This window comes from Mastigoproctus giganteus, chromosome 2, assembly GCF_048544385.1.
Source record: "Mastigoproctus giganteus isolate SK-2022 chromosome 2, ASM4854438v1, whole genome shotgun sequence".
NCBI classification, from domain to species: domain Eukaryota; kingdom Metazoa; phylum Arthropoda; class Arachnida; order Uropygi; family Thelyphonidae; genus Mastigoproctus; species Mastigoproctus giganteus.
In genome coordinates this window covers 158798861-158812124 of record NC_143576.1, presented here as the reverse complement: position 1 = coordinate 158812124, position 13264 = coordinate 158798861, and the positions used below count along the sequence as shown (strand labels likewise).

General features: G+C 39.7%; 1 protein-coding gene across 1 annotated transcript in view; it reads right to left on the bottom strand.

Annotated features, from left to right (window-relative positions):
• The window catches only part of LOC150089696 (cilia- and flagella-associated protein 299-like), a 60619-nt gene extending 54398 nt beyond the window's left edge, over positions 1-6221 (bottom strand). Inside the window, exon 1 of the mRNA XM_090390077.1 lies at positions 6178-6221. The gene's annotated coding sequence lies outside the window, so the exon portion shown is untranslated. The remainder of the gene's footprint in view (positions 1-6177) is intronic.
• Positions 6222-13264: the final 7043 nt, after the last annotated feature.

Genomic DNA, 13264 nt, shown 5'->3' with positions numbered 1-13264 from the left:
ATTCTGTGCATTCGTCCACACCACGGGAAGGTGGGCTCGATCCATTAGCCCTGTCTGTCTCATATCAAACTCTCTTCGCCCACCGGAGGAAGTGCTAAACCTGTGGGTGAAGTAATTCTCTGCGGGCACACTCTAGAGGCTGGCCGGGTGGGTAAAGTGCCTGCCTGGCAACCCAAAGGTCGCGGGTTCGAATCCCGCCTCGGGCTTGGATCAAAGTACTGCAAAAACCTTGGGAGGTGCATTATGGCCACAGAAGCCGATGAGCCAACAACTAAAAAAAAAAAAAAAAAACACTCCAGAGGGTAAAAAAATAAAAATTCCGGTGCTGTTTGGTCATGGAGGAAAAACTATTTATTAGGGTCACCCGGAAAGTTATTTCATCTACTCATGTGTATTGCGTGTGTTCTCTGGTCGATTTGCCTGCTTTGCTGGACGAGAAACCCCGGATTCCGGGGACGGGGGGAACCTTGCTATCTACGCCTAAGACCCACTACTGGTCATGGGGGAAAAAAAAAATTATTTTAGGGTTTCCCGTAATTAAATACATTAACCCGTATTTGTGTCTGTAAATTGCGTATGTTCTATGGTTGATTTTCCTGTTTTGCTGGACGAAAAAACCCCAGTTACTGGGGAGAAAAACCTTGCTATCTACGCCTGAGACCAACTAACTCAGCCACGGAGTGAAAAAAGCCCATTAAAGTTCCTCGCGTCATCGACGGGATTCGAACCCAGGCCTTTTCCACCCGGTGTGGGGAGGATGGTCATGGGGAAGGCAGATGAATTTGTTGATTTTCAGAAAGGTGTTATTGTTGAAGTACTTTTAGTAGGTACAATTGAGAAAACGAAGAAAGTCGCCGGTGTGTCGAAAGCAACCATCTCAAAGGTATACAAAGAGGAAGAGGAAAGGAGAATGCAGCTCTAAACCTAAAATGGATCAGAAAGTCAGTGCTCCAAGAACGAGACCGAGGGAATTTAAAGCGAATTGTGCATCAGAACAGAAGGTCCAGTTTGATAAAAATTTCCAAAATATGCAGCGGGAGTTAAGGAAACTGGGTTTTGAGAGTCGGCTGGGGTAGTGCCTCCAACACCAAACTTGGACTGTAGAGCAGGGGAAAAAGATCATGTGGTCTCACGATTTACACTTCTTCTCACCAATTTTGTGAAAGTGTAGCATGAAATTAATGAAGCCATATTGAGAGTGTCTTGTGTCCACTAGTAAGTGGCTGGAGGTGCTATCATGGTATAGAGTGTGTTCTGTTGGTACAGACTGGGTTTTCTCATACCGTTAGAAGGATTGTGATCGATTCTTTCAAGACTACAACGCAGCTGTCCACTGTGAAAAATGTGGATCTGAATGGTTCGATGAATATTCCCAACATCAATCCTGGCTGCTAATTCTCGAGATCTGAATCCAATTTAGAATGTCTGGGACACGTTAAGAAGGGTACTTCGGCTTCTTAATTTTCGATCGAGTACAGTCCAGCAGCTGACAAATATCCAGATGGAAGAATGGTTAAATCTGGAGATAGACCACCTCGTACACCTAGTGGAGTCTCCGCCACGACGTGTACGGACTGTGGTTTCTTGTTAAGGTTTTTTTTTTTTTTTTTCCCCAGGCTTGCCAGATTTGCGTCCAGATTTTTGATTCATAAAAGTTTAGAATCACAGCGTATAATAAATATTTATCGTTTTTTTTTTTTTTTTAATTTGCCAAATAAAATGTCTGTGACGTACACACGGGCCAATTGTGGTTTTTTTTTTAGCTTTCCACGACTTTCGGAATTATTAAAATGGTGTATAATTAAAAAAAAATTGTCAAACAATTTTGTTATTTATTGTAATATTTATACATACACGTAGATTTTATTAATATGAAAAACGAAATATAAATTTAAGATAAAATTACAATTATAGTAAAAAAAAAATACGTACAAAAACAATTCCAGTATTTTATTTTTATAATATTTAATGAGAGATTTGATACTGTTTATTTTTATCAGTGAATCGATATTTGTCGTAGTAATGCGCAGATTATTTTCTAAATTTACGTCAGCAACTCAATTAATTCAAAAATATGTATATTAAACGGCGGGCTGTTTATTATACATATTTTGAAAACGACCGCAGGCCGAATTCGACCACCTCTGAGCTATGACAGTGCCAGGTTTAATAGGAAAAAAAAAAAAAAACACTGCAAAGTATTTTAATATTTTTTTTTATTAAAACACGAAAAATTTACAGAAAAAAAATATATTGAAACGATGAATATTAACAACTACACCTGATTTTTCATCAAAATTCTCCACGAGATTTCATCTCTGCCTTACACAGATGTGGCACTCTGGCGATTAATTTTGTAATAGTGTCTTTGACTAACATTATTCCAAGCGACCTGCAAGGTTTCCCATAAATTTTGGGAAATTGTCCAAATTTTCATGGACTGGAGGGTGCAGATGGTTCCATGTTTTTTTTTTTTTTTTTTTGATTTTGCGGTTTTAATAACGGTTTTCAGACCGCTACATGAAGTCTGGTTGTTTGTGGAAGTTTTGCAGTGGTTATAGACACGGGAATTTCTCTGTTTTATTGAACTCAGCTCGGATTTCTGGTGCAGTAAGTCGTCCACTGCGTTTAGAAATCAGCGTGATGGTCTGATCTCGTGCTTCCGTTGTTACGCACGATCGTCCTGATCTTTGTGTTTGTCCTTTAAACGTTGAGTCTCCTTGAATTGCCGAATGGTAGATTGTTCCTCTTTAAGTGAAATATCTAGTTTCTCTTTTTTTTTGCCAATACTTCTTATGGAATAACTTTCTTTATGCAGAGTTGCAATAATATTTATTTTCTAACACTTAGGAGTCTGATATCATAGGTTACAGCTCTTACTCCACGATTTATATTATTTCAAAACACTCTAGAGACTCCTCTACAACATTGAAACAATACTCCCACTTTCTAGAATATCCTAGAATCATCTACAACGTTCTACCACATGCTGGAATCTTCTCCAATGTCTACCACGTTCGAGAGTCTTCTACACATTTCTGGAATATTCTATTTCAGTTGTTTTTTTTTTTTTTATACATAATAGAAAATATTTTAATAAAAATTAGTAAACCATTGGTCCTCTTTTAATAAAAACTTTGAAAATTAAAAAAAAAAATGAAATGCGATTCCAAACTTTCAGGCAGAAGTGTAGCTAATAATGAGATGAATCTAATGTTTAGCAGCTTTATCTGCATATTCATTTCCTTTGATGCCTACACGCCACTGTAACCAGCAGAATATTAGTACATGGTTAATCTCAATTAGAAACTAGCTGGGACCTAATTTGTTTCAAGATAGGCTGGCTGGCATGTATTTTCTAAAACCATTACAGCACTTAAAGGAATGAGTATATAAATCATGATTTACTTGTCGGAAGGTTATTCACATTATCAAGAGCCATCTTAATGCAGAAATGTAATCATTTCTGCAGCTTCCTACACAAATGAATACAGGTAAATTTCTTTGCCTATAATCTACAGCCATTGAGGGACAACTAGCGTAACAGTTATGATTTTTGTCCTGCCAAACCATGGAAGAGACCTCGGTTCGATCTTATCAAGACGGGAGGAATTTTTATGGATAAACCTCCCCTGTACAAAAAAGTGTTTACCAAACCTTCACCACATGACGTTAAAGTGATAAGGTGAAGATCTGTGCACTAGTACTTCTTAAAGAGTGACCAAAGAAAAATTTGTTTAAACTATTTTAAAAATTTGTTTTACTTGTTAACAGGAGAGATTGCTTCTACAGGGATGGGATACACTTAAATAGAAAGGGTGCAAGAATATTTGCTGATGCTATCGAGGCAGTGTTAGGTGGGTCGGAAAACTGCTAGCTTGGGGGGAGACAAAGACCAATAGATTGACAGTAACCACTGGCAGAGATGAAAGTGATTCTTGCACTGCTTCTATTGGAATGAGCAAAAGCCTGTAAAACAAGATGCAGGATATTTCAGAGACTGCTGGGAGTCATTGCTGGGAGTCAAAGAGGACTACCAAGTAAACACATGGGTTGTGTTAGGGTAGCTAAGAATAGAAATAAGGGCATGTATACTTGCGTGTACACCAATGCTAGGAGTTTAGTAAATAAATTTGATGAATTTGAGGTGTTGCTCAAAACATCAAAGGCGGATATTGTTGGCAGATATCAGAGACGTGGTGTCACACAGATATAGGCAGTGCAGAGTTCGAATTTGGGGAGTACAATGTGTACAGAAAGGATAGACAGGATAGGAAGGGAGGAGGGGTTATGCCATTAGTTAAGAAACACAAAATCCAAGGAAGTGAAGCCAGTCTACATCGCTGGACGGTGCAGTGTCCAGTCAGTTTGGTGTGACATAAGAATTGGGAGATCAAAATTGAGAGTAGGAGTGTGCTATAGGCCTAATGACTCTGATGAGTATAATAAGAAACTGTACAGGGAAATAGAGTGGGCCAGTAAATCAGAGAGTCTTATAATGGGGGATTTTAATTTCCCAGATATTGACTGGAATTTGTGGGTTGGTCTGTTTGTTATTTATTTATTTTGTTATTTGGTTTTTAGGAGCATTAACAACTAAGGCCATATTGCTCCGGGATATGCGGTGGTCATTCCCTGACCTTTCCCCATCCTCCGTATTTGGTGGTGACGGGTTCGAACCCCGGTCTAATCAAGAAGCGTGTGCTACGCACTGCTGCTCCTTCCCACCTGGCTACGGAGGCGCCGTGGGTTGGTCACTCACACACTAGCAAGGCTTTTGTGGTTTTATTGGATGATTGTTTTCTACATCAGCATGTTCGTGAGGCAACAAGAGGGAGTAATACTCTTGATCTGATTATCAGTAGTGATTCTTCATGCGTTAAGAATCTGCAGATAAATGAACCACTAGGTGGCAGTGATCACAGTGTGCTGAAGTGGGATTTACTCAAAGAGGACTACCATCAGGGGTAAAGGGACGGGTTTTTGCTTTCGTAAAGGCGACTACGGTGGTCTGAGACAATATTTAAATTCTATATGGTGGAACCAACAGCAAATTCAAAATAGGAAACATTCAAAGAAATAATCTTGGAAGCTACTGGGCATTTCATACCAACTAAGAAATATTGTTCAAGGTTTAGGCCTAAATGGATGTCAGATGATGTACTTTAGCCAGCGGGTGGTTGGTTGGTGGAACAGACTTCCATCCTTTGTTGTGGAAGTTGATAGCCTAAATAAATGTAAGGCTGAGCTGGACAGGTACTTGGAACGAACGGAGGGGTGAAATGGGAGCGTGTTTTTTTTTTTTTTTTTTTGGCTGATGCTTGCATCATATGCCTCTACTAATGCCATGATATTTGTTAGGCAGGTCCCTAGAAATAGTCTAAGTTCTGAAATTCTGAATGGGGTCGGATGTTGTTCCAAATTTACAACCGAGAACCGGGGACTATGGAATAGGAATTCGCGCCAAGCTTCCTCCCCAAGATCCAATAAAACCAAGATCCAATGAAAACAATGTCAATTCTACATTTTCTTTTCGAATAATGTCCAAACATCAGAAACATGGTTTCATTTATATATACATATTTCCACAAGGAGAATCTGAGATGAGGGAATCGGGACTAAAACCTTCCTTGGAGCCAACGAAACATAGCTGAAAATTTTGGAGATTTGAAAACTTTAGACATATTATACGTACATTCACTTGGATAAAAATATTGCATGACTAACTACACATAAAAAGCACATATGGTCAGGTTTTGTATTCACTTCGTATTTCAGGTGCTCAGTAATCATTTTCCAATATGCCGAGAGTTACTTGCATTCATACGGGTTACATTACAAACATAAATGTAGGTGTTTGCCTTAGTTTGATTTGGTTTCCAGGGGCATTCCCATAACACATGATGGGGGAGGGGAGGGGAGAGTTGAAAGGTGTAATGAAATGATGCCGAATAAAGAAAATTATTACTCTATACTATAACATCCAATAATGCAAAAAAAAGAAACACCAACATTGCGTAACAAGGCAGAGAACTGTCCCTTTGTGACGAGTACAGAGATTGTTTTATTTGGCAAAAGGCTGCAATCCGAGCGCCTCCTGTCAACCGCTACTCAAACTACAGCCAGTAGGATACACAAACAAAGAAACTTGACAATTAAATTCACAGAAATACTTACGAACGCCAAAGCCACCTACAGCGTCATCAGCAGGTACATTCCTATCTTTCTCTACTGGTACCACGCGCACTCTCGGCCGAGTTGGATGTTTGACACAGAGACGTCATTATTCTTGAGCGCCGCACAAGGCCGCTGCGGAATTACCAGAAAGTTCGTTACAGAACAGACCCCTTCCTTGTTGATATTTCGTGACATGAGATGTCCGTGCCGTTCTCTCGCTCCTTCTCTCCGACTTAACAGAGATGACTTATGGCCTGTCATAACCGAGATCAGGATACGTCACGAAATGTCCAAGTGTGGATATACGGCATGGCGGAGTTTATGGCGTTGTCGTGTCGTCGGCTGTGTCGCAGGTAATTACCTGTTCTTTCCCACAGACGTGAGCTGATTAGGCAACCGAGTCCAGTCTGCAGAGAATGGGAGGGAAATAAGGGAATTTTAGGAGGGGGGAGGCCTATTGGATACAATGGACAGCTTCGGGGCGAAGGTGGATTTGTTTCATTAGTGCATCAGTCGGAAAGAAAAATCGTATTCATCAAAAACATGCTGATTGACCCTGAATTGCAATCAGTAGCAATTCACTCAGAAACACACGGGAGGATGGGGAGAGTAGAAAGAAGTATTTGCATTCCACTACAATGAAGATATATGGCATGAAGTTCAGGTTAAAGGTAAGACAACTCAGGGCCATAAGACATTGGTGTGGGTAGTTTGAGTGTTCTAAGCCTATTGTCAGCGGAATTTTCGTCCATCCCAACGTGGAAAGAATTTCCATATCTCCGCCTAAGAATGGCAAACTCAGTCCCCAATGAAAAGGCTTCCAGTTCCTTTTGTCATCGACAGGATTCAAATTGGATGTTTCCAAACAGTAGCGAGTATCAAATGACGTCGAGAATTTAAATTAAAAAAATAAACTCGAAGCATCGTAAAGTGAAGAAAGCATCATAAACAATAAACTCAAAGATTTCGCACTGCGATGGAACTCTTACCTCCCTCCAACTCGGTTGCGCTGTGATTTCGATCGTTCTCCTTCCATACTATGGCTGTTAGCCAGTCTACAGACTTTCCGATATACATGGAATTTATTCCATGTAAAAGGCGATTATTAAAAAAAAAATGGCCAAATGATATAAAGTAAATTATGGAAATGAAAATAAATGGAAGCAATAGCTCTGATATGGATAATTATAATTAGCTTTAAATGTGATAAAATGAATTGTAATACATTTCAATAATGTAACTTTCATTAGTAGCAAAATATGATTTTTTTTACTTACCTCGGAGAAGCCATCAAATTTTCCATTTTCGGTGTCCGAATAGAAGGTAGGGACAAGCTAGGAAAAAGACCAACATTCTACAACCTCCATGGCACTCTTCCTTGGACTTCTCTGGTCTGCATAACACCAATCTTGATGAATCCCTTATGAGCGATGAATCCTGGAGAGCAGGATTCCATGCAACATTAATGCTTCCCCATTCCGGGTGTAGTAAGCACAATGCATACATTCCGTGTTGGAACTGCTTTCGCCTTTCCACATCCATGTTTCCCATATCTTCCTTCGTTCAGCCCTGAAACAAATCCCAGGGAATGTATAATGGCTGGCAACGATTTAGTTATGCCTGCAGGGATGATCACACCTAAGATAATCTTTCCCCCATTCTTTCTTTTATCACTGACATGCTTATCGTAGTTATTATCCATAATTAGCTTGAATTCGTTGGTTTGAAAATTTCAAGCCCACCGAGTAACACTTATTATCACTTATTTATAACCACTAACGCCACTCACACTTGCTAAAGAACAACTTGTCCTTTAACATTTCTTTCTTTTGAGTACCATCAAATAATACCATCGTTGGGGGAGAGGAGGCTACATCAATCAGAACAGTTTGATGCTAGCAGTCTGTACGTCATCTTCCTTGGTGGTAATATTTTCTCGGTCTTCCAGAGGTTTCTGAGCCCTGGTCTTAAGCAAAATATTTTCTTTCCATGACCTGGAAACACGGATAAACCGCCTTTGAAGTTCTCAACTCCGGTGCCAGTGGCAATTTGTTCTGTCTTCAGTTTCCTTTCCTTCACTTTGTGGCCTCGACCTTCCTGATTTTCTTTGTCATGCGCAGAACGCCCTTTGTTTTGCTCCACTTTCAGATATATTTTTGTTAACACAGTACTTCCTTCGAGCTGTCATTTTCCTCAGCGATTTCATATCTTCGGTCTCTGGTCATAATTCTATGATTTTATTTAAAGATGGGACTGAATGCTGCTCTTTTTACTTTTGTTTTTAAAGCCCCTTGGCCTCAACGCAGTTCGTTTTTAGATAAGTCGTATAAAAAACATACTTCATGTTTTTTATACGACTCAGAAGAAATTCCATATAACCGTGACCATCAGAAAGAGATGGCCACGGTTATATGGAATTCACAATCACCTTCCCAATATCCAAAGCACAACCTTCAGACTTAATTTTGATTCGTAGCTGGAAAGTCTCCATTCGTCCAGAACCATCATCAGCTCATCGGTGCCATTATAAAGTGAATAAATCAATCTTTTGAAAGGCTAAATTCTTAGTCTAGGGAGCCATCTACATTTTAAACCCTAAAGGTTCTACTTTGTCTGGCCAAAATCCTTCATCCGTCGGTATTTCTATGGATCCTCATGCAAAAGCCACCTTCCGAAGTCAAGCCCGCACTTTCGTATCTTCAATATGAAAATGAACTACTAGACTCATTATATACTGAATGTTTCAATATTCAATGGACTTCTCTTGGAATATTATAAAATTTTTAGAAATGTATACTGTTCTTTTGCCAAAAATAAAGCACTTTAAAAGCTCCATAAAAAGCATTTATATCAAAAACTGGATCATAATTCAACGGAGCAGAAAAAAACATTTCTAATTCTGTTGACGTTACGTGGCCTGTATTCATTATTTTCCAAAAAGCTGCTTACATATTTAAGGGGAAGTAGGGGGGATGAGTTCCTCATATGAAATTCCTACAACCGTCATTGCTTCTAGAAAAACAACTACTCAACTCACTTGGACGTAAGCTAGCGTTTCCCTGCTTACCTTTCAGCTAATAGTCATTGATCCTCTCAGATTTATCTACCATCTGTTTCCATGGCATTGCATCTCGTCATGATTGTGTGCCTGCGTAATTACCCCTTCCTATCTTGATCGTTATGCTGATCCCATTGACATTCGAGTGTGCCAGGTACGTACGTGCAATTAGACACGTGATATTAGTCAGACTAATGTGGAACGTGTCTGGCAGAGTGAAAATGCATGTTTGGAGTATTTGAATCGGTACAATAGAAGACAAACAAAAAAAAAAAAACTCGACATCCGATAAACACATCAAAGTAAAGCTCTTTCATTGTGAAACGCAACTAACGGTGTCATCTTGCGACACCTAGCGAAAAACAATAATAATTTCAAACGATTGCGCGGAGCCCCAATGAACAATTTTCTTCGGATGCAATATGCCATGGATCCTGGCGCCACGGAATCATCAAGTTATAAAAATCGCTTTCTTCACTGGCGATCGCCAGTCACTAACCTCACAAAAGACTGTTACCCCTTGTAGACGATGACAGAAACGATTTATTATTGAAAGTGACCTAGTTAGCGCAGAATTCTTGTCCATTGTCAAGACACTGTATTGAATCTGAAGAAGCCGATATTCGTCGAATAAGAAACTATGTTGCACAATGCGTCCAGGAATCTTTTTAATCTGTCTGAACAGAACTACTTTCAAAAGGAATCGCTGTTGAATTTATGAATAGAATGAATGAAAATCTCATGCGGTGAGAGAGAGAAAAGAGAATGCTGTTGAAAAAAGATAAAAGTGGTAGAGACCATAAGTAACAATTATAAATACGAGAAATTGATAAAAAAATTTTTTAAAAAAGCTTAAAAACTAAATATCCATGTGGGGGGTGGGGAGAAGGGTTGTATTAGAACACAGGAAGAAAGCGAAGACAAAAATAGAATCATAGGAAACCAAAGAAATTCAGAAAAAAAAGAGGAGGAAATGGAAATAAAGGGAGGGAGTGTTATTCTTTTCCTAGAAGTCATTCTGTCAACAACAATAAGTGCTCACACGAGGGCACTTTAGACTTTGTTCGTCACTTGTCGACAGTACGACTTCGCCTCCGTCTGTCTCCGACTTAATGACAAAACATGACAGGGTGAGGAGGAGGAGGAGTAAAGTGAGCCCATTGAGTGATGTCACCCCAATTATCACCCCTATGAGTGTAACGGGTGCGTGTTGTTTGAGATTTTAGTACCTAGTGGCGCCATCTTTATTGATAGTGTAGCTGGGATCAATTATGCGTTATCAGATAGTCGAGCAAGAATGATCTGGGCTCCTTTAAAAAGTAAATAAACCTTTCATGCGTGTCTTCCTTCTTGTTCTCTTGTACAGACGTATGGAAAAGCGGGTATCATTTTAGGGAAATAAAGTTGTAAATACATGACGAAGTTTCGTATATTATTCCAGATAAGTGGAAAGTACTGCCTTTAGTTAGAGGCCTTCTCGACTATGTTGAGTTTTCTTCAAAGGCCACGTCGCACCTTTAGTGTTGGTCTGTTTCCTATCCGAAGCTCCTAGGTGCCTTCTACACAGTTTGTGTTCTCTCTTTAGTTATACGAGGGGTTTCCAAAAAGTAAGGTAACACATTTAAGGGAATGAGGTGAAATGCGGTGGACAGATAGACCCGTTAATAACGTTCAAAAAAGTGCAGTGTTGCGTTACTGTCGCCTCACAGCAGATTCCAGTTGCAAAATGGCGGCTGCTGTGTGAGTGTGGTCCAAAACAGTTGTTCGTGAAGTTATTCGCTTTTTGCAAGCAAAATGGGCTTCGCCAAGTGACATTCACCGTGAACTGGTTGCTGTGTATGGCGAAAAGGTGATGACAAAGAAGTGGGTATGATTTTGGTGCAATGAATTTAAAGCGGGCCGTATTGACATTGAAGATCGACATCGGGCAGGCAGACTTTCGAGCAAGACAGAAGACAACATTTCGCGCATTAAGGGCATCGTTCTTGAAAACAGGCGAGTGAAACTGCGTGAAATTGCACAAATAGTGAACGTGAGTAAGTCGACTGTTCACGATGTCCTTGGCTTTCGAAAGGTGTGCTGCCGCTGGGTGCCCCGACAAGTGTCAGAGGAGGACAAAGCAAAACGCATGGGGATGTGTCTGGAGAACCTGTTGCGATACAGCGACGAAGGAGAGGATTTTTCTCGCTCGCATAGTCACAGCAGACGAAACGTGGGTTCATCACTTTACCCCGGAGAGCAGACAAGACTCCATGACCTGGAAACATCCACAATCTCCTGTGCGAAAAAAATTCAAAACTGTTCCCAGTGTCCGAAAGTCATGGCCACAGTGTTCTGGGATCGCCAAGGCGTTCTGTTGGTGGATTTCTTGCCGAAGGGAGGAACAATTAATGCACAGCTTTACTGTGCGACGTTGGAAAAACTGAAAGCCAAAATTCGACACAAAGGACCAGGACTCCTAACAAGCGGCGTGATTTTGTTGTGTAATTTCAATTTCGTATTATTAAACGTCATCGAGAGTAAAAATGTGTTACCTTACTTTTCTGACACCTGAGAAACCTGTAAAATACCTTTGTTGCATAAAAGGTATATTACAGAGGGCAGAATAAAGATGAGTTTTCTTGTGTTTCTTGATGAAACCTTGAAGTTTGTCTCGAACAATAGTATGTGTACGTACATCACTGACTATGGCAACTTTATGTATGCATTTTAATCCTTGTGATGTCTCTTAATGTCTACGTATTTCTTAACATATTTTGACAGATATGAATTGTAGAGTGTGCTGTAATATTGGTAATCCCACCTAGCGAGGAAAGATGCTTTAAGAATCGATTTCACTTTGAGAATGTACCACAAACTCAATTAGAGACTACCACTTTCGCGACTTCTACACAGCTACTCCCTCTGTACAAATCTCAAATCCCCCCCCCCTACCATGGAATATTATTCTTATATTTCGGGCAGTGCCTCCACAACTTCTCTCAGGCTTCTGGACTCCATTCAAAAGAGGGCAGTTATGTTAATGAATGAGTTTAATTAACGTCGCGCTGCTCTCTCTCTCACAGATGTTCTGTTTCTGCTACATGCCTTTTCTGTACATACTTCCATGGGCATATTCTTCTCAATGTGTAATTCCTCCACTATCTTCCAAACCTGTCCAGAAACGTGTTCCAGCTTGTCAGAACCCATTCACTGTCCAACTTCAAACTCATTGAACCAACTTTTGTTCTTCCTCATTTATTCCTATAATTTCCGTTTTCTGCAATAACCTTCCTTCCTTCCTTCCTTCCTTCCTATGTCTTTCCCAGAAATTACAATCTACAGAAATTCAAGTCTAATATCAAGTATCTTCTGTCTTCTCAATCTTCAACCCAAGCAGGACACTAAGTACCGTAGGTTCTAATACCTTTCGTACCAGGAGGTTTCATTAAAAAAATTACAGAAAAATTGTAAACACAAAATTCTTCTTGAAATGAATAACATCAAGAATAATGAAAATAACTGTGTAAAATAACAGCGACAAGACCTCCATATAAACTATATGAACAAGAATAAAACAAACTTAAATGAAAATACGAATTCCTTTCTAAACAAAACGTTGATAAACTTTTAAAGAAAAAATAAAATCTAAATTATAAACCTTAATATAAAAGTGAAATCAAACCCAGCAAATATAAAACGCTAAACCCTGAACTAAATAGGTCCACCATTACCAATCTCCCTGCAACTACCCACAGCATCTTTGCAGCATTTGAGAGAAAAGAACTCCTCATAACCTACCTCGACATCGAAGCAGCATTTGATGCCGTTCAATTAACTGCCCTCCTACGACTGCTCGAAGACCACTACTCCACAGGCGGAGATGTAATGCATTTCCTCTCATTACTCCTTCAGAATCGTACAATCATACTCCATAATTCTGTCAAAATCTATACCAAGCAAATATCTACAGGGGGAATCCTCTCTAGCCTCCTCTTTACTGCCATCATCTCCCCTTTTAAAAGCCAGAGACCAGATATATTGTCTTAT